Genomic DNA, 24962 nt, shown 5'->3' on the forward strand with positions numbered 1-24962 from the left:
AGAAAAAAAAGAAGCCAAATGGCGACAACAAGGGGTTGATTGATAGTTGGCAGCTCTTCACGTTTGTCAAGTTGCTGGAATGCTGGAGCCGCCTCGGCCACATACACGCGTATCGTTAACTGCCTGAGAAGGGAGGGAGTAGGAGGGAAGCGGCTCTCTTTCTTTTCAATAGTGCCCCGTCGAAAAAGGGGCACGACAACGGATAATATAAACGCTACCACCGGGAAATCGATCTACTTCGCTGGGTTTCACGGAAGCCAACAGTATCTAGCTCCGTTGACACGAGGTCGGGGAGCGCGCCAATGTGTTCCGCAACCTTCTTGTTGGGTAAAAGAAATAAAAAGCAGAGTCGGCCCAGAATTCCAGGGAAAGCGCTACTTGATTATCCGAAAACATGACCTGGATGGGAAAATCGGTCAAAGGCGACCACAAAGAATGTCAGTTTTAACAAGATTACGAAGAGAGACTCTCATCGCCTCGCCCTTTTTAAAACCACAAACAAATACATTTTCGAAATTTTCGCATTTACCTAAACACGCTCATATTGGTTGCCGGTAGGATAAATTGACAGTGGTCTTACTATTTATTTATTTATTTATTCGTTTATTTATTTATTTATTTATTTATTTATTTATTTATTTATTTATTTATTTATTTATTTATTTATTTATTTATTTATTTATTTATTTATTTATTTATTTATTTATTTATTTATTTATTTATTTATTTAATAAACACCGGTAAAGACAGTAGGCAAAATGAGAAAGGTTCAGGACTAACATACGCTAACCATAGTCAATGAAGCCCGAATCTTGAATGTGGGGTAGGCTCAACAGTTCGTTCGAGCACAAGTTCACAGCGTTGAGCTCTAACCAACCAGTTAGTCTCATTTTGTTGACTGTCAATTGCAATTATCCCACCGACACACAAAACTAGCCAGAGTTTCTGGGCAGAACAGACGGTGGTACAGATAGTGTCATTCATGAACAACCTTGTCTTCAACGATCATTCATTTCATGGTTTCTTTAAAGGGCAGCGCATAGCGCACCAACATTTTCGGCGTCCTATTAGGGCGGCTGTTTTTTCTTCACATAGTTCTTTTACAGTTAAAACGCTATCGCTACGTAAGCGTTTTGAAGTTTAAATGAAACCTGCTTTAAACCACGTGCTTTAAACTTATACATGACCCCTTCACCTCTATTGCAGCGTGGGCTGTATCTTCGGGGAAATTATACTCATGAGTCAATTGAGCACTCCGGGCACACACAGGCAGGAGACAGCCATGTTCGAATGCGTGAAGCAAAGTTAATAAAGCAAGAAATATCTGAAAACACCGGCTCCTTTTCGCAGAAAGCCTTAAATGTTGTGGGAAGAAATACTCAGTGTTAAAGCAACATATGATATCAATCACTGTGAGCTCGTGTTCTGTTTATGGCTCCATAGGCAGGTATGTGACGGCCCCTCTCGGATTACTTATTATGTAGAAGTGCGAATTGTTGAGTAAGTTGGGGCCGGGACATAAAGGAAGTATAGCGCGAGAACGAGGGACTGAGATGAAGGACCCACAATAAGAACGGTACTACTTGCGTACGGCACGTCACGCATGCGTTAGAGAATAAAAAGTACCGCCTTTTACTTTTTGATATCTTTTCTTCTTATTCGGGCCCCAATAAACATTTCCCCTCAACAATAGTCACAAACCAACTGAATAAGGCGATTGACGCAGTAACTACACGCACGTTTATTGGCACGTGAACAAAAAGAAAGGAAGAAAATGTATCAAGAGAACAAAGGGGGCGACAGCCCATGACGGGAACGCAGGATCAAAACCTGGTAGTTTATGTAGTCTGCCTCCGTAAATACTGACTCTGCAGGGGTGCTTCCGTCATCTGGGCGCTGGCCGCTCCAAGTATTTCGCATTCCAGCCGGCTCTGTTATAAGTTCAACCCCCTGCGCAGTTCCCAGCTGAGGCAAACAGCCAAACTTCTTGAGCATAGCTATTGGCCACAATAAAGAAGAATTTCGAGTGTGCAGAGAAGTTCCGGGAGCAGACAAATCCGAACTTATTTTGTTGTGGAGCCAATAGAAGGAAGAGGGCTTGCCCCGGCGCTTCAAGAACTTCAAAGAGAAAGCCCCAATGATTTTCTTCTCGGATAAAACCCATTGGAATGCCCTTCAGAGCCATACTCAGAGGGAGATAAAGTTGGCAGGTTTAGGAGTTCTTTTAAGGACATCCGAAGGACCTTATTGCAGCTGGCTCCCCCGCGTGCTGAAAACGCCTTTGCGTAGATGTTGGGGAACTTTTCTTCTTCGCCTCTCATGATAAACTTTCGGCAGCCGTGCGTGTCTTGATGAATGTGTGAGAAATTGTTGCCTTTCATAATCGTGCGCCAAAAATATAAAATCGCTTCCTTGGGTTGTTGCACTGCTGTGAATGGTTCACACTGGTTATCCTCGAAGATCAGAGTCTAGTGCAGATCGAGACGTTTACACTATTTCTATCTTTACGCCCCACTTTTTCGAAATCTTGCTAGCACGATCGATATGAGTAGTAGGGTTTTGATTAAATTTTTAATACTATTTCCATGCAATTGCAACTGCTAAAGTAATGCCCTGATGCTCTCAGTCACAGTTTTGCTAATGAAGTTACAGGCCTACGAAACGGATTTCAAACTGTTGTTTTAGAAGGAGTCACAGAAACGCTGTTTAGAAGGCTTTGGAGCTGCAGTAATGTTCTTTCGGAGAGCGAGGAGAGCAAGATTGAGGCACTACCGTATGTATACACAGCATTTGTAAACCAGTCGCTTCGAAGTTCGGCATATGTATTGTGTTTAGGGCTCGAGCAAAGCTTTCTAAACTGTGCACTGTGGTGAGTGAGCGGAAAATGTGTCAACATACCTCGGGCAAGCGGCAGGCTAGATTGATTGTGTTCTGCGCTACGGAGATCGTTTACGCATTTCATTTGACTGTCGGTGGGGTGTACGTAAAAAAAGACCGGACTGAACGACTAGTTTCGGAAACGGGCCGCGTCGCTTGCCAACAGCTATTGCTCGCATTAGGCCAGGTTCAGACTTTTGCCGCAACTGTCGTAGTACTTTTAAAAAATGACGTCATTTCACGTCTCAGCCAACCGAACTGCGTGACACGCTGTTTTTTTTTACGTCCATTGATAACGATATGACTTTTGCGTCGGTAGTTTCGACATAGCCTTACAAAGCGTGGTTCTTCGCTAAGCTGGAAAATGCGCCAGTTGCTGGAAAGAGCCGGTTGGAAAGCGGAATGATTGAGGCGCGCAGCGTGCGTGCGTGCGTGCGTGCGTGCGTGCGGGTAAAGTTGACACATGCTCGCTCCGGCAAGTGGTATCTGTAAGCATTATCCGAAAGGACGATCAGGTTCTGCTTATGTATGCACTTGAGGGGATATCGTCTGCTCGGTCCCTTTCTTCTCTCTATAACGTGCCCTCAATTTTTAGATGCGGCGCATCTCTTGCTCTGAGGCATGTCCCTCCTGCGTCGGCGTCGGCGGCGTCCGCACGCCACCTGCGCATGCGCGACTCTCCTCCGCTCTTCTCTTCGACAGCTGTGCGCAACACTCTCACTCCGTCTCATTATCATAAACAACAGCTGCGTGCGCGCGCTTCGCTCGCTTCACTCCGCTCCTGTCGCGCAAGTGCGCGCATGCGCGACTCTCCTCCGCTGTCTCCTCTCCTTCAGGCGCTGTGACTACAAAGCGGGTAGCGCGCTGCGGCGGTTCAGTCAGCGCTCGCTCTCGTTCGACTTCGCGTCACTTTGCTTGACGACTGCGTGCTTGACTCGATTCTTCCGATGAAGACGTGATGGAAGCGACGGTCCCTCCAGCAAGTGGTGTGACACAATCCAATACCAGCGTCACTCCAAACACTAAAGTAAAATTACGCCCATCTTCCCGCGTATGAGAACACCCGCATGTGATGGAATGCATCATACGCGTTCACAACACGTTTCACCCGATTTAGAGAATCAACCCAATGGAAACGCCAATTGAACCCCCCCGATGCGTCGCATCACATCAGGGTTCCCTCGCGGGAAGATGGGTGTAATTTTCCACTTTATTCATCATGATGATCACAATCACGAGCTTAATCTTTATTATTATTATTATTATTATTATCATCATCATCATAACCGTAGTGTCCAATGCAGCATGAAGCCCTTTCTTACAACTTCTTTCAGTGGCTTAAGAGGCTTTTAGACGCGCTTATCGTGTGTACGTTTCTATACACCCCGCGTTCGAATCCCAGACCCAAATTTTCCCGGTGGTACTTTCATTTATTTTATTCCTTTCGGGCCATCAGCCATTTTTAGGCCATCCCTAGGTCATGCCGACTCTGGGTTTTTACGTAAGGAAGCATTTAATGCTTTCACATTATTTTTTTGTTATAGGAAAAATGGCGTATGACCCACTACAACTCTGACCTAGGTATAAAAATTGAAACAGAAATGGTCTTCGTAATGGCATTAGCTTAGCCCACTGGCGAAGAGCGAACTGTAATAAAACAAGCATGTATGGGACAAGCGGCCTCTTGTTGCTAGATTACCCTGTGCAGGCTTTGCTTGCTTTGAAAGGAGCTGACCGTTAGTGTCTTACGTTTCGACTCATTTGAAGGCAGTCACCGCGATGTGATGTATACCTAATTGGTGTAGTGAGTAGACACGGTCATCCGCTACCGGGTTAATTGCGCATGCAGCAGGAACCGCGAAATGACCACGGCTGCCGGCCAGAAACGAGCTGCAAAAGATGCTTCTTCGCGCAGACGTTTTTTCTTCATTAAGCTGTGCAAACATGTGCTTATGGTTGCTGCTTATAACAACGAGCACTAATGTCGCTAGCGCTGGGAGAGTTGTTGAGTAACGATAGGACTCTGGCTTTTCGCCCTGACGTGCACTCGGTAATAGTTAGTACCGGGAGCAACAGCTCTTTTCTAAAGTACTTATTTATATTCATACCCGACATCTAATGATTCATTCATGAAAGGACACACGCGAACTGTAACTTCACGCCATACAACCCGTATTGAAAACCCCCACACCACACATAGAAAAAAAACTCTTTTACAGTTTACTTCTTTCGTGAAGCAAGAAGTGCATCTGCAGAGACTGCTTTACCAGTCACGCATCACGAAAACTCCTAGGAACAGGTTCTTATTGCTGCTTTGGACAGACTTTCAGATAATTATACGTCATGTCAGCAGAGTTTCGTTTTTCATTTACATATTTTGTGACTACATGATTAGTTCGCTTTTCGTTTAGTGTGCAAACACTACGAGTGCCAATCAATACGGATATATACATATACTGGGAACCTAATGTTACACACAGCTAATTCCCTTGTGAGCTCGGCGGTAGATGAAACGCGGTGTGCTGTCAGCATATCCCGAATGTCCTGCAGTGCACTAACTGGGTACGTGGACATGCACCATGGCTCAGCGACGAGCGAGGCGCCTTAAGCAAGAACGGGAGTTAACGGATCCCAATAACGTGGTGAGAGAGCGAGACGTCAGTAGGATACACAACGGCAGCGACAGATGTGGTGCGTTCAAAGTTAGAGAAGTGAATCCCGAAGATGCCAGGAGCGAATGATTCAGTAGCGACGATGCCTATGCGACGAGATCGAAGAGAAATGCAACAATAAATGTACATACTGAACAAGTATAGGAATCATAAAAATATTCTGCTCCCGACCAGCGATTTGCCGCGGAAGACGTTGAAGCGTGCAAAAGAACTATACACGATGTTGGAATGTCTGCAAATATGGCGGATGTGCCGTGAACTGTGTGGGAAGAAGTGGTTTCACGTGCGTATGGTACAAAATAAATTATCAACACATACTCCATGAATGCATTCAAGTCTCTTAATTTAGCGTAAAGTACCTGTGAAAGTACAGTTCAAAGCACGGTAAGTCACAGACAAACGCAAAACAACGCCAACAGAGATCGAAAATCCGGATTTAAGCTGAGTCTGGTTCACACAAGTAAAAAAAAAATACAAGCAGAAATAAATGAACCCCCTTAATTGTGCAAACCAACCAAATGAGGCACGGCTGCGCACATAGATCTAATTGGCTTAAAATCATCGCATAATTACCTTCGTTCAATTCGCAACATTGGTTGTCAGGACGACGAAACTCTTTTTTTAAGCAAAGCTTTACTACCTTCGTCCAGCGGTTTCGCGGGGGATGCGCAAGTTAACCTTTTGAGCGGAGACGCACCCGCGGCGACACACCCCTCGAAGCGCATCGCGTGATTCACCGGGCCCACTGTCGGCGCTGCGCACAAGGCCCCATTTTAAGTCGTTCTGCTCACATCGCGGCCGCTCCCGTTGCGGCGGCGATGGAGCTGCCGCTCAGCTGATCAACAGCCGATAAAACCCGCAGCCTCCCACGCATGCGCCGCTGGGGCGTCTCAAGCGCTGTGACTCATGCGCCGCGTTCGCCGAGAATAAAAGCGATCTGTGAGCGTTGCACGGGACCAAACGGCCTTGAGCCGTGGTCGGAAATACAGCTAAATCAAAGGTTAATCAAGTGAAACCAAGATTCAACCAAACTAAGCCAAGCTTTTGTCTTTGCATATCCAAGGTTTAGCTGAGCCGCTTCCATTTTTGTTCTTTTGCAACAAAGTCTTGCATTGCACGTGGGCAGAGGAAGGGAAATGAAAAAAAGCCTGGAGAGACATGTTGTAAGCCAGGATTTACATTGCTACGCCGGTATAACCTAGCAATAAATCGAAATTGTGTCACTGAAGAAAGGCTGTTGAACGACTTCTTATAACTTCTTACTGTACTTTGCGGCACAACAGACAGGAATTAAAAACTTAGGAAAGACAAACGGTCCCGTCAAAGACTTAAAAGTCAACCGCGAGCTGTTGACTTTGGTTTCGCTAAATGTTAGGCTCAGGCTCGTCATAACGTTTGAGCACAAAAAAGTGCCATTTATTAGCTTAAGGAAGAACGTAATCACATGGGAATTACTAATAAAGCAGAAGGGTCCTCGTTGTAAAAAAAAAAAATTCCTTCTTATCTTAGGTGGTATCTTGTCTAAATATGATTTAGAACGTTCTTTCGGGATGCCCTTGGCCAAAAGGAAAAGAAAGTAGGGCTCTGTAAGACAAAGTTACGTGGCGTATTGCCTATAGGTACGTTGCGCTTATGATTGCCTCGCAAGCAGCAGCGCCGTTTTTTTATATCCTGGAGGTTCGGGGGGTCATTTCTGTTGTGAAAGGTGCCACGCATATCACGGGCTCGGTTCGTAGCCTTCATATTACGTAAGTGTCGGCACTCTGTCCCAGACACCTACAGCCTGGATTATCACGAGTCATGCACGGGCGCCACACAAAGAAGGTATCTAAGGTAACGTCATGATAACAAGGTCGAGAAGAACGAACAGCTTAAGTGGCGCAGACGAAAATACGTAAATCGCTGCTATTGTAGCCGAACAGTCTGATTGCAGATAATACAAATGGCAGGGAGGAACTGATGAATTCATCAAGGGCGTCTTTCTTTACACCATGTCTCAGTAACAACCCCATAGATTGTTGGCACGGCATGCTGCAGGCAGTGGGTGATAACTGCTCGAGAAATCGCCGCTCCTTTATAGATTCCCCAGAGTGCGCTGCAGGCAAGGTTAGTATAGAGTTCCTGTACATCGCTTCACGAGCTATATACAGGAATTCTAGTTTAGTAGGAAAAGTGCTGCGCTCACAGCGGTCACTGTGCGGTCCAATGTGCCTATACCTCGGTGAAGGCATTGCTTAAAACCATTTTGAGAACACTGTACTTCATGCAACAGTCTCCTTGATGAACGCAGCGTCCACTAGCTTCGGCGCTCTTTCGAGGTTGTGTAATTTCGGCTTAAGTTTATTGAACTCTGTATGACGCTTTGACCCCAATTTTTTTATCCTTTACCGAGGCAACTGGCAACTACCGTACCAGCGAGCCTATGGCTAAAAGCCAACAGTAACGTCGAACGTTTGCGAAAGCTCATTGCAATGTCGTTTGCATAAATAAAGAACCATGTTCATCGAGGATGGTAATCAGCATAGCGTTCTCGGAGCTTGCTGAGAGGAGGAGAGAATGACACAAGTGAGTCTGTAACAGTGTACACCAGAATGAAGTCGCCCAACTAAAGCTTACGGGTATGCCTTACCACGCATGGCTCAGACAAAGCTGCAGCCTGCCATCTTTGTTTCAGTGATCAAGCGTTTGATTGCTACAAGAGCTCTTGGTTGCAAAGCAGTACTGTTTCCATTCTTAACGATTCAAACCGCGGTTTCGCGTATCATTTTCTCCTTTGTGTCGACCAAAAATGCCGGCATACAATAGGAATCCGCTCCGTTGAGTTGGCAGATGTTAACGCAACTGTGTGAACAGCAGACATGCTGGTAAAACGCAATCCTATCCCGCAGTACGGCGTCGAATTAGGAGTCACGGGCCCGCTGCCAAGAGCGTCCTCGCAATTTGTTGATTGCACAACTGGAGAAGCCTCAAATCTGCGGACTCGGTCCAGAATGAACATTGCAGGCCGAAGAAAAAGCAGCTCTGGCTGCTTCCGCGCAGTCCGCTTTGCGTGTGGTGAACTAAGCGACGCCCGAGGAGAGAAAGACAGAAGGATTCAGCGTGGTAGAAGAAGAATCCGAGTTATTGCGCAAAAATACTGCAAAAACGGCAGTATTAATAGCACAGAGAAGGGAGCGTTCATGCTCGTTTGTATTGCAAAATCTGAACATCGTGCCCTAAGAGTAGTCAGCTTAAAATGGGGCGGGCTCAGACTCTCAGGCATAGGACCCGTTGGGCATGCACGCCCGTTGTTGCTCGCCCTGTGGGTTTTTATTAGACTACAAGTTTCCATAACTTTTGGGGTTGTAACGATTGAAAACTTTGAAAAGGCGCGAGTCAAGCCTGAGACAAGTACGGGGGGTTTGAATGAATAACCTAAAAAAAACAGAGAATAAACGCCGCACCAAGCAAAATACAGTTCCAATCAGTTGGCATGTGCACACACACAAAAAAAAGAAAATATCGCAGTTTGAAAAGTGCACAATTTACATAGGTAATTCCACAGGCGCTCTGAACGTTAGCTGAGCGCTTCGTAGGGGTTCTATTAGAAATGCATGTCCAAACCCCCGTCATTCATCATTCTCGTGATTAGAGGGCAATTTTGGATCGAGGTGTTTACAGTACGTGTGTCCATAAACGCCCTCAAAACTGTTGATAAGGCCCTGCGAACTGCGAGATGATTTTGACAGCCATGAAAGCGGCGCACACAGAAATCGAACTGCGTCGACATCTATTGCGCTGTTGTAAGAAACCTTCCGTCCATCACAAACGTCTTTATGCCATTCGAAACATTTGTCCAGCCATGTATTTCTGTAGCACGCCACGCGGTGTCCTTCAAAGCTACACTTCACTATACCCGTGCACTTTGTTTTTTACCCACTCGCTATCTCTAGCCAAAAAAAAATATAGTTTGAATGCAAAATGGCGCATGTTTCGTACGAAGCGAGAAAAATGTTCGGGTGTAAATGCAGTACTCCCTCGTTAACTCGAACTCGGATATTTTGAAATATCGGTCAATTCGAAACTTTTTTTCGCCGTGCATTTACCCCCAGGCCGCATGTATTTGCCCCTTTATCTCGAAACGTTTTTTCGGGGGACCACGGATATCTCTAAATGTTGATAGAGAGGACACAGGGCAAACAAAGTTCGCTACAGACAGCTGATAAGGTCTCCGTTCTAACGCTTATTTCTCCCAGTACGCGCCGTACGCAGTCGTGAACAGCAAATTTACGCCGTACGAGGCCGATTTTCCCGTTACCGAAATGCTGCCCGACGCCTAGATGGTCGAGAGAGTTGTGGACGATGCAGCTGATCATAAGGACGAAGAGGAGCTTCGAGAAGTACCTGCAACGGCAGTGACAACAAACATGCTGCGCCTACTTCGCAACAAGCTAGAATGTAGTGGGGGTGACCAACAATTGATGCGATGCATTGAGCAGCTCGAGAACGCTTTTCTGGGACCAGATGCGAAGGCGGAACAGGCGAGCATCACGCTGTTCTTTCTTCCGCAATAATAACGATTCGTTTTTCCTGCGAACTTTTTTGCCTGTATCACGAAAGCTTCCCTCGGTAGTGGCGCTTTTGTTACCTCTTATTTCAGTGACCTGGGCACACATTTTCGGCATTTTCGCTGCTTAACTCGAAACTCCGGTTATCTCGAAATTTTCAGCGTATTTTAGACTTCGAGTTAATGAGGGATTACTGTATATACATCAGGACGTATCGTCATCACCACCCCAATTATCATCATGATCTTTTCTCAGGTAGAGTCGAATCACAGTCCCTGTACTCCCGAGAGAAGGAGTCACGAAAGGGCGCACAGATATACAGTAGAGTAGCGCCACATGCCATTACCGCTATTGAGGACGGGAATCGTGATCACTCTGTTCGTAAGTGACAGCTACGCCGTCTCAGCAGAACACAGAACACAGCCGCCAGTAGCACAATGCGAATAATCATGGTCTTGGTCCTTAGTAAGTATTGCGATGTATTAACATGTCCCACTTTTCGCTGACATGAAGAGCGGGTTTTTCATCGGCAAGAAGGTAACTCTCCTCAACTTTAAGGAAGCTAGATCCTCAGCGGCCATTCTCTGAGGAGAAAATCCCCGGCCACTAGCCTTCTGCGTCATCTACGCACAAGGCGACAGAAGTGCTCCTGTGCTTCCTAAAAACAGTGAACTTGTACACAAGATGGTAGCACAAAAAACTATTCTCCACTAAGTCACTGAACTTCATCTTCTATAGTATCGTAACACTGAGGAAACCTTTTTACGCTTTGTAATTACGTTCCCGCTCTTGTTCTGTTTTCTCCTTTTTTCCCCTTTGTTCCCTTTCATCACGTGTAGGATAGCAAACTAGGCCATAGCATGGTTGACACTCCTGCCTATATATATATATATATATATATATATATATATATATATATATATATATATATATATATATATATATATATATATATATATATATATATATATATATACATATATATATATATATATATATATATATATATATACATAGGCAGGATTCGCTACATGCTTACCAAAGGCCTCTGTTCTGGCAGTCTTGGTGCCAAAGGGAGCTTAAGAGGGTTCAACGCTGGTCGACCACTCTCGACATGTCGTAGACACTCGAGTCACGGCCCGGGGGTTAAAAAGAAGGTCCCCTTCACCCCGAGTAGTCCGAGTGGCGCTGGCCACCACCCCCAAGTGCAGGGAACAAAAATACCTTCACATAAATACCCGAGAAAGTGCTGGGGAAACAGCCCCGCCGGTAGCGTAGTGGTTATCGCACCAGACCGGTATTCTGGAGGTCGTGGGTTCGGATCCCACCCGGCGGGCATTTTTTCACCACTTTCTTTACGACTCAAAAAATTCTTCATCTCTTTGTATGACCCACCACAACCTCCCCTTTGCTTTCCGAGGTTTTCTTGACTGCCAACCCTTATTTTCTGTCTTATTTCACGGAGCCCCTCATTTCCCATTGTCTGATTCGCTATATATATATATATATATATATATATATAGGGAGTAGTAGAACTTTGAAGATGGTAGAGAACACAAGAGAAGAAAAAACTTCGAACAAGGTAAAAGCACGATTGTGGCCTACGTTTCAGCAAAGAGAACTTGCTTTCCTCAGGGCCTGAGGAAAGCAAGTTCTCTTTGCTGAAACGTAGGCCACAATCGTGCTTTTACCTTGTTCGAAGTTTTTTCTTCTCTTGTATATATATATATATATATATATATATATATATATATATATATATATATATATATATATATATATATATATATATATATATATATATATATATATATATATATATATATATATATATATATATATATATATATATATATATATATATATATATATGCAAAGCAAAGATGAAATACGAGCATTAGCCTCCTGCCTCCTGCTCCCCCCCCCCCCCCACCTGCCTCATTCACAGTTGTTCAGACGACTAGCTGAAGTCATACATTGGGGGTCTCTAGTTATGATTTCCTCTACCACAAAAGCAACATTGCAACACACATTTCAGTCAGCTGCCCTCAGCACCCACTGTCTTTACTTTCCGACATTAGCGACTTGCAGTTCCTCCTTTAGAAAAAAAATGACTTGAAACGACGAAAGAAACGAATTTGCTCGCGTTCCCCAAAAAGTAACTCTTCTACTGAAGGCTGTTCAACTAAACGCAAGGTACAAAGTTAGGTTAAACTTTCTGAGGCCGCGAGTTAGTTCCGCATAGAAAATCCGCGAAGCAAAAAGTCTCTGGAACGCGAAAAAGGCACGTAAACACCGTCGCTGTGCATTGAGCACAAAAGAGCGCTGCTGTAGACGCAACTGAGGCGTCGCATAAAGTAATCAAGGCAGTACAAAGGAGCCTTGCACAATACGTTCTTTAAGTTAAAGGCAGACCGGGAAAAAAAATAAAAAAAGAAAGGGGGGGGGGGCGCCATTTTTGTGGTCGCCTCGTAATGGTCCAGCTCCTCTGAGGCTCATTTCCCCGACAACATTACCAAGTAAGCACAGAAAAAAAACTAAGCCCATTCAATTGGCCGGAGCCTCACATCAGTAACTGATACGAGGAAAAAAAGGATAATGATTTAAGAAACAGAAATTCTCCGGGGAATTTTGAGTCGTCAGACTTTTCGCACCAGCTAAAGCGACGCTGTTCTTTCCGGGTGTCATGAAAATTGATGGTAAAAGGGTACGGAGGAATTAAAAGAAAAATTGGAGCTCTTTCTCTGGGTTTTGGAACGCCTCCTATTCTAGCGAATCTCTCTGATTTCATACAAATGCCGACTACGCACTCAAATGACGCGAGAAGGAACTCTCCAAACTTGAAAAGTAAAACGAAAAGGGCATTTACAGCATAACGCAGGCTGGTGCACAGCACGATAAAATTTTAGCATGGTCTATAGAAAGTGACTCTCGAGCTTTATTAAAGCACAAGACAAAGGAAAGCCCTCGTATCCTTCCGTCTACCCCGTTTTTCGGGCCTTTGTTTTCTACGTCCGTTTTCTCTTGCCGTCGTCTGAATTGTCCTTCACCTTCGCCACTATGTATGCGTGGCAGAGCTTACTTCCTGGTCTAGAAAACTGCACATTTATTCCCTGCATGCGTGTTTTCACATGTCCTAAAACACCGTAAGGCTGGCTTTTTTTCTTCCAGCTGCACTGCTGGAACGCGTATGGTAGAGTTTAGTACGAGGTGAATAGTAGAAGAAACAATAAACGGCAAGTTCGTGAGAGGGGCCGCAGTGATCCAACTTTAAGGAAAACGCGAAGTTCTGAAGCAGCAAGTTATAAAAAGCGGGGAAAAAGGAAGGGGGGGGGGGGAGTGATCTTTAATGAAATCTGGCGATGTTAGCCGGTCTAAAATGGCCAATTTGCTACGCCATTTGATGGCGATGATGTTCAAGAACTTGATGTGCACAGAAACGGCGAGTTATACGCAGCGACTGGTCTAGACCTGTGTGTCGCACGTACTCTATCAGAGCTTTTGTAGCCCGTAAAGCACGTTTCGGACAAGCGGGTGGTCGTGTAAAGAGTTAGAAGAACGCGCTTTTTTATATTTTCTGTGACAGTTTTCAAGCAAAAATGAGGCATCAACAGGGACACAAGAGGAAGGGAGAAGATAAGACTTAGAGAGCTTTCCAATGTCAGATTAGTAGGTAGGCGCTAAAGTAGCAATGCATGCAGGGACGGCTGGAAGACAACGCCCGCAGCTGTAACTAGGCGCTCGCACTTTGGTGTCTGCGGTGATACGGTGACTGTACGTGGATGTAAAAGGTACGCACAAAGCGAGAAAAAGCTGCGGCGAGTCCCTGTGATGTACTAATAGATGTCACGCGCTCTAGCTTATGGTTCACGCATTGCGGTAGCTGATTGTGGCCGAAAAGAGGCACCAGCCGCTGCTTGCGTAAACGTAACAAGCCTTCAACTTTAGATGAACACGCACAAAATACCGCAAGAAATCTCTTATAAACCTTGAAAATTGTCTCCGCAGTTCACTAGATTAGTGGGAGGGGAAGTTGAGCCTATTCTCTACCGGGTTTGTGGTTACGCCCCCCACGCACAGGAATTTGGAGAGCCTGGCTGACCCCGACCTCACATCGATCTCGCCACGTTGAGTCGTTATGAAAGGCTTACCGCAAGGAGAAAAAAAAAACATATGACCGCGAATGGATGTCTTCTTGGTTAACGTTCATTGACCCCCTTTTTGCGTTCCTTCTTTTGGAATTTTCCTTTTGTTTGTTTGTACGCACTAGGCGAAGCCGCGAGCCGCGAACAATGCTCAGAGGCGCAGTCCAGAAAGCAGCCGAACGAAATTCTTAAGCCGCCCAGCAAGAGGAAGAGAGAAGGCGGGTGTGTTTATTTGTTTGCCCTTCCCGTACGTCACGTTCGTCTTGACGACCAAGCCCGGATTGCTGCTCGAAAGGGAAAATTCTCCGCACGTCAGGCGCCCCGCCAAAGGAAGCCGCGCAGGAAAGCCCGCTGCGGCTGACGGCTGTCGAAGTCGCAGCCGATACGGGCAGATGCTGAAAGGCACGAGTGGGTGGGGTAGAGCGCTAAATGGGGGAGGGGTGGAGAGCTGGCGTCGATGCAGCTACAACTCCATGTAGATGGCGTGCGGGAAAACAAGGTCGGTGTGAGCGACAGCCGTCATCGTGTATTGACTTCGTGAGTGCCAGAAAAGGCAGGAGCAGCTCGGATGTTCGTGAATGCTTTCCGTACATCGCAAAGAAAGCCAGATCCTTCTGCAAGCCGAGTACGCGCTATTTTGTTTGAAAAAGCGGGTCATGGTAGAATGAATGGCAGCGGCGGAAACAATATGCCTGAGCAACAAAATTCGCCCTCGAGAAGTCAAAACTATAGAAAAACAGTGATGCATTCGGTGGTGCGCACTGCGCCCCCTACTCCCTCTTAGCGTGTAACGGTTGATGGAGATAAGAATATGAATTTTCAAAACAAATCAGTGGCTTCATTGCTAACGATACGAACGAGGCAGCTACCAGATAACCACATAACGGCCCACAAGAGCATGTGAACGGACGAAAGACGTTGTCAAAGTTGGTCGATCCCCAATGGCTAATAACCCGTCATCATGGTGGCCCGAACGCTTATTACAGCTCTTACGGCCGCCCGACGTGACACGAAAGCGGGGAAATTGAAATATCAAAAAGAATAAGAAGAAGAGATAGGAAGAAAGTAAGGTTTACCCAGAGCCCAGCGTACCGCATGCTAACCAATCATCTTGTATGTCACGTCTTAAGGACAGACTTTTCAGCTAGAACTATTGATTGAAGCGGAAATAAAAGCTATCGGATTCTTGAGTTGAATACGAGATTGTGAAAGAAAATTCGTATTTCGGCAATGAAAACGACCAGCCGTTTGGCGCGCCTACATTTAGGCACATTCGAGAGAGCTCGCCAATACGTCAAAGAGAGCGAAAAAGCAATATTACTTCGCAAATAAAAAGACTTCGAAGAAGAGAAAAAGAAGCATTATGAGTCAGGTTTTGCAGACAAGCGGTTGTTCAATCATCAACACAAGCTCGTTTTCGTAGCACTGGTGGGGAGCAGGCTACAATTACAGCTTTTTTATTTGCACGGACTACGTCGTGTTATGGCTCGTTCTACAGCCCTTTCGTGTTACCGTTTAGCGAAATGAAAAGTTTTCTTCGGTGGTGCTTTGACGAAGTGTAGTAAGTTCGAGTATGATCGGCAGCTGCAGGTTAGCGCAAATGATTTTGTTTTTCCATCGTTTCCTTTTTTCGTAGCGTCGGCCGTTAAAGTATTAAAGTTTTACGACCATCGGCTTGTACCAACGCGAAACCTTCGCGCCCCCGGCTCCACCATTTTCGTCTACATCGTCGTTATCGGTATAATACATTAGCCGAGGACGTAAATCTAAGCAATCATTTTCTTTATCGACGTCCATGTCCCCAATAGGAACTAGCCTAGAAACTAAAATGTAGGGCTAGTTCCTCTTTCGGACAGACGGCTAAGCGCGGAGGATAGGGTGACAGCTAGCACATACTTCTATTTTAATCTACTCCTGAAGAACTTAATTGTTAGTTTTAGTTCCAATTCCTTTAAACATTTTTTGACGGCCACGGCCTTCCTTAAACATAGATATTCCCAAATATCCCTATTTTGCTGCACGTTGTGTACGCGTGATATCTGTGATATCACGCGTACTGATCACGCGTAATAGTGATATCTGCTCCATACCTAAATTTCGTAATAACTATAAAAACAGTCACTGCAGCACAACTTGCCATACATTTTTAATGAATATAAACATGTTACAAATTACAACCTTAAAGAGTTCAGAACATATTTTTGCAAGTTATAACCATTTTTCCACAGTATTTGGCTAACGATCCTCTAATTTATTGCACATTGCGTTCTAAGTGATGTTAAAGCGTTAATTTAGTTTGGTGCCAATCGTAAGAGTTTGTGTAATTCTGTTTGCAGAATTTGAAGTAAAATTCCTCTTGCGTTTGTATTTCCTGGTACCACAGTTTACACAGACCTTTGTATTCCTGTGTATTTAGTTGCTAATTGTATTATTAGCAATTTCTCGCATTTTTTCTTGTGTGTGTGACCGTTGCCAAACTCAATGCTCGTTGCCAATGTGCCCGTTGCCAAATTCAGGGGCAAGGGCCTTTGTCAAGCTGCTGCATGGCAGCTTTTTGTTCTTGTCCTAGCATTCGTGTTGTTCTTTCTTAAAGAATGCTGAAATAAAAAATGAAAATGAAACTTAAGGATCGATGGGAGGCAACTGTCGAGGATAGGGACTTCGATGCTCATTCCATTGGTTCACACGCCACACTCCGGCAGGAGGGGCCTGTCATTCAGTTCTCCCGTTTACTCGTTCCCCACTTCCTGTAATGATGAAAGGAAGGCAGCATCGTGAATGGGTCATCCTTTCTCGCCTGCTGACGAGCAGATCAGGATAACAAACACGACGTAGGCTGCATACGTGCGGGAAAATGTTTCCTTGACGGTAGTGTGAATCATAATTCTGCAATGAAAGGTGTCGAGCCACACGTAGCCCTCACCCCTCAACCACAGCGCTACCAACAGTACTGCGCTCTTCACCGCTGGCGCTGCAGGTTGCTACCGTTCGTGCTGCAGCAGAGATCGGCAGCGAATGGCGGCGCACCCAGAGGGGCGGAAGCGAGCGAAGCCGTGCAAATGGTCTTGTAACGCGTAGTCGAGGGAAAATGAGCAAGGCGTACAAATTACGTGAGATAATATTCTTTTTTTCGGCTGAAAGAGGCTGAGAACCAACCACGTTAGGCAGCTGTTGCTATGCGGTCTGAGGGGTGCGCCGCCGAGCTGTAACAGGACAGGGCAGTTGTGTGAGGCTAATAACGCATGCGCGCAACCGATAAAAAGGTTGTAGACGTTGATCGTGGCCGTGGAAAATGGCCTGGTTGGTTCATTTGCCGCTTGCCGTTAGACAAAGACTGTTAGGAGCGTCAAATGGGGCCGTGTCGAGTGCTTTTCGTTTGCGTCTACGCTTCCCTGGCATAATGTATGATAATCTTCTGAAACACATGAGCGCGAACTGATTTTCGGGCCACTGCGCCTTGGTGCATCTGCATGCTTCCCTCCTCTCTTGCCTGAACACACGGCATTCGTCGATTATCCTGTTGGCTTTTGACTGAGCTTGCCGTATAAGCCTGATGAGTGATTTCTTTTGAAGCGAATAAATAAGAATTTGGCGAAATAACAATTTCGCCGATTTTTCGGAAGCATTTACGAGAGAACACGTTAGCGGGAGGAAAAGACGGAGGCTTTCTGCTCAGACAATGGTAAAACCGAACGTGAGCATCCACCAACACTACACTGCAGCTGCGTGCCCGGTAGCATCGGTGTCACTTCGCCCGGGAAACCTAACATGATTCCAACTTCGTTTCAGGCACCGTACACGCCCCAAGGTTCCCTGATTTTGGCCTTTGATAGCGAAATTACCGCCTTACTTTTAATAGTGGGCGATTGAATTACATGTGTGGGATGCGAGAAAGCATCTACTAGCGGAACATGGCAAAAAGAAAGAACCTAAAACTGAAAAGCGCACACTAACACCTGACTGGGATAAGAAACTCGACAAAAGCGCTGACCCTCAATTGCGGGGTTGATCGACATACACAAAATTCATACAAGGACTACAAACCAAGTACACGGATCTGGAACCAATAAAGGAATTCTCCTTGTAGTGCAAAGTTAGAGACGTTTTGCTGCCGCAAACTTTATGCTTTATACTGACATGACATATATCTATACTAGTTCCCTAACAATCTGGTCGGTATGTAGACAGAGAACTTCAGTATCCTTATACAAGCATACTTTGTATAATCACACTGAAATGCTTCATCAGCGTAACGACCAAACTGCTAGAAAACTATCGTATGCAATATAATGATACCGAAGTGCTTTATCAGCAAAACCGTCCGACTCTTAGGGACTAGTTGATGCATATCCCATCAATGTAGAGCTTAGCATTTGCGTCACCAAAACTTCTGCACTTTGCTTTACAAGGAGCGTTTCCTAATTGGTTCGACGTTTCTGTAACCTTTGATTTGTGTTTCTTGTGTACCTTTCGTGTAAGCCAGTAGGAGAAGTATCGCTTCTGTCCTGTTCCTCACTCCCGTACCGTGTTTCTGTGCGTTTTTCGTTTTCCGTGTATGTACCGACTCCCACAACTTCCGGTTTTCCTCCAGAACAACTGAAGTGCCAGTTATTGCTTATGGGATAGGGAATACGGGAGAAGAATCTCCTTGATCATCGTCGTCGTAGTAATTATCACCCAATGGCATAGACGAGGCGTAGACTGTACGTGTATTGAAAAAGCAATCACTTCCTCTATTTTTGTTTGTCTAAGATGCTTTCCTTCCTTACTCCCCAAGGGTTTACTACTCCCCTATAGTGACTACTTTTCTGAACTCCAACAAAATCTGATCCCTCTTGCGATTTCCTTTCATTTCCATCGCTCTGAAGTTGCTTTCTAGCAAAATGCGTTCCTTCGATCGGAGTCAGCACTTGTTGCTGGCATCTCCGTTGCACCGTTCTCGCACCGTTCGCCGCGTTTGACTACTTCATCAATGAGCGACTGAGGGAGCACATTGCGCCTTAGTTCTCAAGGAGCCGGGTACCTTGCCTATCACCGACAGTTCACGTGCGAACCAATTTTTGACTGTGTGACGACTCTTGGGAAAGCAAGGACCAAAAATGAGAGGGAAATACTTGAAGCGTTCTGCATCAGCCAACAGCAGGAGGGCAATTGCATTGGCGCACAGTCTATTTCCCTCAGCGATAAAGAAATTTGGTTCCTACAAAACTGAGCGCTGATCCTACGAAAGGACAAGAAGTTAAGTGAAACTAGAATTTTTTTTTTTTTTACGTTGAATCAGGCGTGCGCATTGGTGCATGCGTTGGCTTTGTTGTTCACAGGCTGTATCGGTTTCTACTATTAAATTTCAGTTGCTAGTCCAGCGTTGTGTTGTCCCGTCTCTCCTTCCGTGTTGCGTCCTTTTTTCGCTGGTTCCCCATCCGTCAATATGTACCAACTGGCCCAGCAAGCTGCACTTCTTAACGAAAAAGTTCGCCAGAAGACAATTCTTAGTGATCGAAACAAATATCGATAATTCGAAAACTAGCAAGCAGAAAGTGCAAGGGACGCTGACTCCACAGTGGGAATACAGTGATTGCGCAAATTCAGCTGTTTTCTGAATGCGTCGTTAGAACGGCGAGTGTTTCGAAAAACGGGTCATCCGGCGACGCTGCTCGCGCTTTCTCCAGGCTGTTAGCAACGGCTCTGAGAGAAACTGCGTACTTCAGCTTGAGTCGCGAAGGCCTGGGACAATCGCATAAGTAAGATCACAAGAACGGCTCAGTTTTCCCATTTCATGCATTCTTAAGTTCGCTGACTTGAGTCAGCAAAGCTGCTTTCCAACATGGCGGGAATCAAGTAATCCCGGACAGACGAGGGCTGTATTAATAAACAATAGCAGCGGCGGCGAGCAATACTGTGTTCACCTAGAGGGAGTTTCGAAGCATCTCAATGCTCGAATGCACCCCCTATTTCTATTTTAAGTCCAACTTCAAGACGCAGCTCATCCGATTTGGTTCTGAAATGATAGGTGACCATCTTCTTGGGGTGAGATAGGTAGCTGGTGTCGTGTTTGCCGTATTACAGAACACCTTCAAGAGACTCCCGAGTACGTCGTTGTTCACGCGCGTGCGTGCTTGTGTTAATTTTCTCCACACTGAAGGCAAGAATACATTGCCGGCAACGGCTTTAGAAACGTTTTATAAGCATGCCACACCAATTTTAAAGGAATTTGGTACATGAAACGTTGTCGAATTGTCAATCGTAAACAATTTTAAGTAATAAAAACTCAACAAGAAAAATTAGCAGTACTGTATGTTTCAAAAATTTGTATGCATGAGATGCGCCGTATATCCTTTTTAGCGCGAAAACCCCGACAGGACGAGGAGGAATAAACGTGTCTCTAAAGCAGTCAGCCCTGGGGAAGAGTCCTCTATCCAGAAACCTTTGAGTCCGTCCGGCTTCTTGGGCTCTCTGCAGCAGCCAAAGCTGGTCGTCCACCCCCGACAGACCGGCGAAAAACCTCAATGCTACCGAAGAGTCCAGTATTTTGTTTGATTTTGGCCTGAGCGCTTCTCCTCCGAAGCCTCTCCTTGTACCAATGATCCAGCTTGAGACAATCGGTCCCTGGCACAAAAACAAAAAGAAAAACTCACTGGCAAAGCCAAAAAAAAAAGGGAGGGGGGGGGGGAACAGTAGGAGCCGGAACCGGTCTTCCTGATTCTCGATGGGATCGTGTGACAGGTTTGTTTCGATGAAATTCACGCCGACGGTGAAATTCACGCCGCGTCATTGTCCGCCTATGCCTTATCCAAAACTTCCATTACTGTCCACAATCTATAGGCACGCTTTAGTGAGGCCACCTCACACAATTTCATCCAGTTTGAATCACAGCCATCCAATAGCCCCCATTACTAGCAGTGCATCAGCATTTAGCTCATCTTTTTTTTTCCCCTAACGCTGTAACCCTATGGAACTAGTTGCCTGACGACATCGCCACATGCACTGATAATAAACGTTTTTGACATAAAATCTCCCACACGATTAACCTTCCAATTCTACTGCTGTAACATGATATTTTGTGCAAGATGTAGTTCAACTTGTTCAGTGTATGCTGCTTGGACTCACTGTTACCTCTGTAAAATAATGTCACACGTATTTTACGATGTTTGTACTTTAGCCAATTTCTCCTACTTTGGTGCTTTAGTGCTTTTGTGTTTTTTTTTGTGTGTTTTTTTTTTAAATACGTTGGTTCAATTGTAATTCTGTAAACATTCTTCCCTGACCCCCCCTCCCTCCATGTAATGCCTTTGGACCTTTAAGGGTATAATAAATGAAAATGAACTGAAATAAATTTCCTTCGCCCCGTTCCTCAGGCACTGCTCTCGCCGAAAAGATGTCGCCTTGGGAAAGGGTAAAGCCCCCGTACATTGGGCCCAGGTTTAACACGAAAACGCTATGGAGCCCCGGAAAGGACGTGCTCGTTTTGTAATTCAACTCATGGGGTTTAACGCACCGAAGCTACCAGCTGGGCTATTAGGCCTGCCGTTGTGGAGGGCTCCGGATTAATTTTGGGCGCCTGGGGATCTTTAATGCACGCCTAAATTCTGGATACGTTGGCATTTTTGCTTTTAAACTCCATCTGAAAAGCGGTCACCGCGGCCGGGAATCGAACCCGACACCTTGGGCTCAGGAGCACAACGTCTTAGTAACGGAGCCACTACGGTGGGTCCATTTTGTGTTTCATTTCTCCTCTTCGCACCCGTTAGTTTATATTTGAAGCGCCTCTAACGCCGTGTTCCTGCTGTCGGAGCAAAGTATTGTCAAGTAAGTCCCTTACCTGTCTGCTCGCCTCCCTGAGTTCGGTCCCTTTCCCTGCCACGGTTTTAGTGCGGAAGCATCTAATGACGCGTATAAGGGGGAAGCCGGTGTTGAGCGTGTGTGTCCTGTATTGAGAATCTGATGCTTTTGAATGGGTAATAAAATCTGTGGAGGTGTGTTCTCTTTCTTTCTTTTGGGCGGGAGCAGTAGAGAGAAGCGCTGGCGTCCCACGACAGGGAGGTACAGACCTCCCTGATCGCAAGGGCCGCCTCGGTCGTCGTTGGGCTGATAACAACGACCACCAACTCTTCACGCTAAAGACAACCTCCGTTCTTTTTCTTCTCTTCTTTCTCTTCTTTTCTCTCTTCTTTATTGAGCTTTATGAGGAGCAGAGGAGCGGGCATTGGCCCTCCAGACTCAAGGGGTAATTAGGAGCGTCTTCTAGTGCGGGCTCCTAAACCACATATTGACTGCTACGCCCATCAAGTCCTCTCACAGTTATATTTTAGTTGGACGATAACGCAGGGCACTTGAATTTCTCCAGCCATCCGATCGGGATATCGCCGGGTTTTTCAACTCATGAGACATGCATTCGCATTGATACGTATGCTGTCTTGTTGTCAGGGAAGCTGTACCTTCGTGTGTAACTAATATTAACTCCAAGGGCTACACAAGTTAAACATGTGGGTTGTACCGGGACGCAGACGCTTTTTTATTTCAAATAAGTAGAATATTTAGAAGGGAGTTGGAGGGACCTTAGGAAGCTGAGGTTGTCTCTGATACGGCAGAGGTTACAATGAAATTTCTCCTCGGACGCATTCATATTCCGCTGGAACTTCATGATGACCTCCCGGTGTTTGCTGTTGTTGATGTAAAAAATGAGAGAGAAGAAGACGGAAAAAAAGACCAGGGACTTAGCCTGCATCGTCGCTGATAATATCTGATTTTCCGCACCGGAGTCTCACCCCGGTGGACGCGGTCAAGACTCAAGTATTCACGTACGGTTGGGTCGCCAAAAACATAGGAACACCCACCACTGTGCCTTTCCGTTCCAATTATACTCTCAGGAAACCAGCAAACAACCGCTGTGCTCGGCCCACGCTGCGACAGAATTAAACTGGACGGCGGCAGTGGACGCTTCCACAGCGATGCGCACGAGGGCGGTGGGCAGCCGGGGCTCATCGCTGAAACTCAAATTACCGGTTCGCGTGCGCCTCAAGCATAAAGCGGTTTCGGAACATCCGCTAGAAGAGAAGGCCGGGGAGAGTGATGATGATAATGATAACCTAGAGTTAACGGCACACAGGCTCTTTCGGTGGCGACGCGCTGGTGATTCCGTCCAATCTTCCACATTTTCCACTGACATAAGCCGAATGCGCATGGAATATAAAACAAGTGCTAAGGCTTTCTCTGGGTGTAGTGGGTGATGAGTGCTACCGCCACTGTCGGCCTGTCTTCACAGGCGTAAGTTTCAAGCACGTAGCTCATTAGCAGACTTTGCAGAACTAAAATATCCAATTTGTTCCGGGACAAACTTGTCCGTATGTGGTAGGAAACGTAGAAGAGCTCGATTAAGGCGTAATTGCGTGCCTTTGAGTGCTCACGCATGAATATATGAGATGGTGGTTTTGCACCGGGTACGTTCACGTTGGTGGTTCGCTCGTTCGTCACGTTCGGGCAGAGAAATCTTGCGTCACGTCATCGACGACTCCAATTATGACCCACCAAACGTTCTCGTTCGCGTTGCGAACCACAGAATCCACCAATGAGCAGGATTTAAGGTATGGTTTAGCATAATGATAACATCACGATGCCTCAATGGCGTACCCTGCAGCGTATCGATTGGAATAACACATTTGTTTGCCCTTTAAACTTTTCAAACAATCCGAATATGTATAATCATTCAAAGAAGATACTAGGCACTCAGGTTTGAATAGGCAAGCAACAAAAAGTTTCGCATTTCGAAAAACCGGAATTAGAAACCTGAAATTCTTTCACGCTGAGGTGTGGCTTAAAAAATTGTTATTTACAGCGAGTGTTTCGAGCAAAGCTCGAGTAAAACCTCTTAACGTATTCCCGTTGTTCACCGGACTTTCTCGCTAAGCCGATCAAAATATTCTCGTCGGCACGTAATCGTAGCGTGAACCGAAGCTGCGGCTTCATACTTCTCCCTAGCGTCTTTCGTTCTCACCAGACGAAGCAGAAAGTGGAAGCGACGACGGAAGTCCCATCTGTTATTCACGCTGAAATGCGAGCAGAACGCAACCGGAGAAGCAGTTGTTCCGTCCCATCCTCTCGTCACAGCCCGCAATTTTGTAATGGCCGTGGTCGACGCTGCCAGCAAAAATGGAAACGCCCCACGAGTTGCGTCCGGCTTTCAACCGCGGTTCTGCGCTAAGCCGCTAGGAGGAAAGCTCTGAATGCCGGAGCTTATGGGAAAGCGAAAACTTCTGACGAATAGGGCTGTGACGGGCGCCTCCCACGCCTTTTCGCCGCAGAAAAGTCGCCGCACTCTACTACACTACGAGGTGCTACGGATGACGGTTTCGCAATGGCGACACAATATGCTGCGGGCGCCGAAAGCGACAGAGTGGCGTTTCATAGGATTTCCGCCGTTCTTTGAGATTGCAAAAAAAAAAAAAAAAAAAGCGTGTGAAACCTGCTTTGTGAACGGGAAGTTGTTCAGGCGAAACTTGCATTGTCTGACTTGCACCGCCGGTGGTGACGTACCCAAAAAGCCTTACAACGCCAACTTTATCTACGTGCTCTAATGACGACGACCACGGCGAAGACGATGGTCATGATGATGGTGATGCCGTTGAAGTATTTGGCACGTGCCGACTCTGAGAAGATTGGCCAGGGATAAGGTGTTGGCCATGCCCCTGTTGGAGCTTATACATCGAATTATAGATTGAAACCCT

General features: G+C 45.9%; 1 protein-coding gene and 1 non-coding gene across 2 annotated transcripts in view; one reads left to right on the forward strand and one right to left on the reverse strand.

Annotated features, from left to right (window-relative positions):
• Positions 1-24962, reverse strand: part of LOC144168637 (secretin receptor-like) — a 223913-nt gene that overhangs the window by 120539 nt on the left and 78412 nt on the right. The window lies entirely within an intron of this gene.
• On the forward strand, positions 11360-11432 carry Trnat-ggu (transfer RNA threonine (anticodon GGU)). The gene has a single exon. It is a non-coding gene; the product is annotated as a tRNA-Thr (tRNA).

Source organism: Haemaphysalis longicornis, unplaced genomic scaffold, assembly GCF_048455015.1.
Source record: "Haemaphysalis longicornis isolate Haplotype H1 unplaced genomic scaffold, Haemaphysalis longicornis Haplotype H1 scaffold_2, whole genome shotgun sequence".
Classification (NCBI taxonomy): Eukaryota; Metazoa; Arthropoda; class Arachnida; order Ixodida; family Ixodidae; genus Haemaphysalis; species Haemaphysalis longicornis.